The following is a 5,432-nucleotide window of genomic DNA, read 5'->3' on the forward strand; positions in this document are numbered from 1 at the left end:
TAGTAGAAAGCAAACTTTTTCAAATGCACTTTGTGCTGCCTTTATGTAAAGTGGTTTAGAGTTGGTTTTCCCCAAAGCTCTTATCCCGAGACTGAATACAAATGCATAGCTAGCTGTTAACGATCTTACACCTGGAAGAAAAAGACTTGGTCTTTGTCATCAGGAAGGCCACAATGAAGTTAATAATGGGCATTCTGTAGCAAGTAGCCACCCTTGCGAGGGGCAGGAACAATTGGCAGCACAAAGGGAAGCTTTCACGGGTGGAACTCCCAAGTAGGGTTTTTAGACCTGGCCCTTTTTGCAGGTTTATCCTAAAACTTTTTGCCTTTTGCCTCCTATTTGTCTGATCCTGCTTTCGTTGGCTATAGGATTCCGGGCACTTTTCCCCTGCTGATCAGTGCTGAAGTGCATATGCTCTCTCTGCAACTGGTAAGTCCCTTGTAAAGTGCACAGTGTGTACAAGGGCCTGGAAATCAAATTCTATTAGTGGACTTGCAGCACTGGTGTTATGAGCTCCAACGTACCCCAATATAGGCCTAGGTAGCTGCACGACCTTTTACCTACATTTGTCCTACCTTGCTTTAGATAGTGGCTCCGGCACTGACCTTTTACCTAGTTTTGTGCCGCATAAATGTGTGGTTTTCTTAAAAAAGTAGCCATTATTTATTATGCATGAGGATTCCTAGTATCACACAGCAGGATTACCATCATCTGTATAATAACTCTGTACAAAAATCACCACTATCGTCATCCTGGCCCACAGAACACATCTAGGTAGATCCACAGTACACAGTACACATCTAGGTAGACCCACTGAGGGTAACATTTTGGTATATAAGCACCACATCTTCGCTGGGCAAACCAGAGGAGAAGCTTCCGTGCTGACACGAGACGCTGGACTCCCTACACTCAGAAACTCCAGCACACAGTGGTCCGACATCCCTTGCTGGGTGTTCAACTCGAGACCTAGATGGGGTCCTTCTTTCTTTCCCATCAGGTAATGGGGTTGGCTCTTTCCTAGGGGATTCTTGGCTTCACACCTACAAACATGCTAGGTACACTTAGGCACACTCTGCTACATTTCGCATCTTCAGAGTATGCTTGATTATATGCCTGTATATATTCACTGTTTTAGAACCATGGTAGAATTCTACCTTTTATTTACTCTGTTGGTGCTCGCGTATATATCTGTTTCTGTCTACTGGTTGTCGCAGCACCCGTATTTATACTAGAATGATGCTGATTCAATAAATGCTTAATAAAAAAACGCCCCCATTGTTTCTGCGGTATATCTCTCTGAGAAGAAGTGAGTACGAGTGACTGAGCGAAAAGCACTGTACTGTTTCCATAATCCCTGAAGGATCAAGGGTTGTCATGTTAGATAGTTGCCAGAAACTATTCGCTCCTTGGTATGGTTGGGGGCTTATGGTGGTACTGTGAGCTAGCTGGTCTAAAGGCTAACATATCCTTTCGGGGTGTCTGGAATCAGTCTGGACACCAATCCCTTAGTGTATGTTGTCTAAACGCGCAGCTCCTATGTATTATTAGGAACTACATGACACTGGTTGTGCCACCCACATGAGTAGCCCTGTAAATGTGTCTCAGACCTACCACTGTAGTGTCTGTGCACGCAGTTTTAAACTGCCATGTTGACCTAGCAAGTGCACCCACTTGCCAGGCCCAAACCTTCCCTATTCGTACGTGTAAGGCACCCCTCAGGTAGGCCCAAGGTACCCCCATGGGCAGGGTGCAGTGTATGTGAAAGGTAGGACATGTACTGGTGTGTGTGACATGTCCTGATAGTGAAATACTGTGTATTTTAATGGCCACTATGGCTTTCTGTCCTGGTGGACAGAGTTGTCCCTGGGAGGGGGACAGGAGTCACAACCCAGGGGTAGACAGTGTTGGCCATGTGGGTACTGTCTGTCTGCTAGGACACACCTGTGAGCAGAATAAGTTTAGGCGCTGCATAGATGGGGTCCGCAGGCGATGAGCGCTGTGTGAGGACGGAGTACTACCCCTGATGTGTGGGTTGGCCTGCAGTTGCTGCTCCTGTCTGGAGCAGAAGAAGGACTGGACTGTTCTTCTACTTTTTAAAGGAAGGAAGCAAGAGCTTTGTAAGGAGCTCAGGATGAGCACTTGGTCGGAGGATTAGTGTAGTTTTTTGCCCCAAGCACACCGGGGTTCATCGCTGAGCCCCTGAGGTAGGAAGGAGTGGTTTAGGTGACATACGGCACTCCCGTTTTCCCCAGCCTTTCTGCAGAAAGCTGCCCTCCTGGAAACTCACCGCTTGATTGTGCCCCGAGGCCCTGCAATGCCATGACCAGCCCAGGGGGAATCACAGCGTTGCCAAGGAGTCATTGGGGACCCACCTCAGCCACCCAGCAAGAACCCCCTCCATTGCGGCCAATTGCATAGACAAGGCTGCTGAGGGAGTATCGCCCGCATCGGAGGGAAACGAGCCAATCCCAGCAAAACACGTTGGAGCAAATCCTCCACAGAGGACTCGACTGGAAGGTGATTTCAGAGAAACCACTGTGAGTACCGTAATAACCATATTAGGTACGCAGATGTACTTTGACCTAGGATTCTATAAGAGTGATAACTGGTTATTCATGTGTAACAGGGCTGCTGTTTTCCGTGCCCTAAAGTTATGATAAGTGTTAGTTTATGCCTGCTGACTGAATAAAAAGTATAATTCATAAGAAAAACTACATCATATGTACCGTGATGGTGTAGGGTGTTGGTTTCATGATGTCTACATTACAGGTGTAATCTATAAGTGGTTGTTTTATGGCACTACCTAATGTTATGCATATATGTTTTTATGATGATTTCTTTTAGGACATGTGCAACTTTTCAGTATTTACTTTAGTGCACTACCTATAATGAAATGACTATTGCCTGGTTAGCAAAGTGTATAATGTAATTGGGGTCTAATGTGTTTTATGTAAAATAAAAAGAATATTTTTCTATAACCTTGTATGGAGTCTCTTTTGACCAACCCCTGCTATGGCCCAGACATCGCCACCACCATCCCTGATGGCTACAAATCACCCACAAGGATCGCACGGACTGACAGGGAGGAGGCATCGCCATCGTCCACAAGGACACCCTCCGTCTGACCACCTACTCTACTTACCCTACGACAACCATAGAACACCTCCATTTTCAGATCCAGACCAACCTCAACACCACTCTCTGCGGTGCCCTTGTCTACAGGCCAACCGGACCCCGCCCACCCTTCACCGATGCCATCATAGACCACATCGCACCCAGGCTCTCGTATCCACCAACTTCATTCTACTTGGCGACCTCAACTTCCACCTGGACAACCCTGGCAACCAGAACACCATGTCCCTGCTGGACAACCTCATCAACATCGTACTCAAGCAGCTAGTCACCACCCAACCCACTCAGCCAGAGACACGCGAGACCCCGTCTTCACCGCCAGTGGGAACATCACCTACAGCCATACCACGAACTCTTCTGGGCTGACCACCACTGCATGCACTTCACCTTCGCCACACCCACCGTCCACCACTGACATTACTCTCTTCCCCATCGTAGCTGGAACAAGGCCACCGAGGAACATCTCACCACCTTTCTTAGCACCACCTCACTGCTGATATCAACAGATGCCAATAGCTTAGCATGAAACCTCCACTGATGGATCTCCAACTGTGCCAACACTCAAGAGGGCCCAAAGCAAACCACACCCCAAGAAATCCAGCTGGTACACTCCCACCCTCCATGAGTCCAGATGCATCTGCAGACGACTTGAGAAGAGATGGAGGAACAACAAATCCCCGGAAACCCAAGCAGCCTTCAAAACTGCAGTCAACGCACAACACCACCTCTCAAAGCCACAAAGAAAACAGCCCTCCAAGACTGAATCAACGCCAATGCACACAACAGCGAGGTACTCTTCGCCATTGTCAAGGAGATCGCCAGGCCCAACAGCGAGACCACAGACATCCCACCCTCCCAAGACCTCTGGAACAAATTCAGCACCTTCTTCCACCACAGAATCAGTCAGATCCATGACAGCTTAGTCACCCGAGACACTGCCTCAGCATCCATGACCACCGCACAGAACCACACCACACCAAAGCAGATCCTGCGCCACTGGAATTACTGCTTACCACAGAAAACACACTCAATACCATGAAGAGCATCCTCTCCGAAGCCCTATCAGACCCTTACCCATATCATATCTTCCATAGAGCAGTCACCGCCATCGCCCCAGAGCTTCGCTGCACCATCAACTGCTCCATTGAAACAGCCACCTTCCTCGATGACTGGAAACACACAGAGATCAACCCCCACCTGCAGAAGCCATCTGCTGACCCGTCAGACCTCAAGAACGCCCAATCCATCTACCTCCTCCCTTTGCAAGCCAAGGCCATTGAGAAGGCCATCAACGCTCAGATCTTAGAGTTTATCGAGGACAAAGACATCCTGGACAAATCTCAATCCAGCGTCCGAAGCAAACACAGCACCAAAACCGCTCTCCTCACTGCCACCGATGACATCCGCTCCCTCCTCGACCACAGCAAAACCTCAGCCCTCATTCTACTGGACATCTCGGCTGCCTTCGATACTGTCTCTCACTGCATCCTAATCATGAGACTACATGACGCCGGCATCCACAACAAGGCCCTGGTCTAGAGCCACTCATTCCTTACCAGCTTAACACGGCGAGTCAGACTACCTCCATTCCCCCCAGTACCTACAGAGATCAGATGCGGATTGCCCAAAGGCTACTGCTTGAGCCTCACCCTCTTCAATGTCTACATGGCCCCTCTCATCACCATCGTCAGAAACCACAGACTTAACATCGTCTCCTACGCCGACACCCTGCTGATCCTATCCCTCACCAACTAACCTACAGCCGCCACAACCAACTTTCACAGCGAGATGAAGGCCGTGGCCACCTGGATGATAGATAGCTGCCTCAAGCTCAACTCGGACTAAACCGAAGTACCCACCCTGGGACCCGCCCCCTCAGCCTGAGATGACTCTTGGTGGCCTGCTGCTCTGGGAACCCCTCCCACCCACACAGACCACGCACACAATCTTGGCATCGTTCTGGACTCCTCACTCGCAATGACCTGCCAGATCAACTCTGTATCCTCATCCTGTTTCCACTCGCTCTACCTTCCCTGAAAGACATTCAGATGGATCCCCACAGAATCCAAAAAAGGACAGTCACTCACAAACTCATCACCAGCAAACTAGTCTACAGCAACACATTCTATGCCGGCATCACCCAGAAACAGCTCAGGAAACAACAGAACATCCAAAATGCTGCAGTCAGACTAGTCCTTAACACCCCCCTAACGCAGCCACAAAACTCAACACCTCTGTCAACTCCACTGGTTATCAGTCAATAAGAGAATCACCTTCAAGCTCCTCACAAATGCCTGCAA

Source organism: Triturus cristatus, chromosome 8, assembly GCF_964204655.1.
Source record: "Triturus cristatus chromosome 8, aTriCri1.1, whole genome shotgun sequence".
Taxonomy (NCBI): domain Eukaryota; kingdom Metazoa; phylum Chordata; class Amphibia; order Caudata; family Salamandridae; genus Triturus; species Triturus cristatus.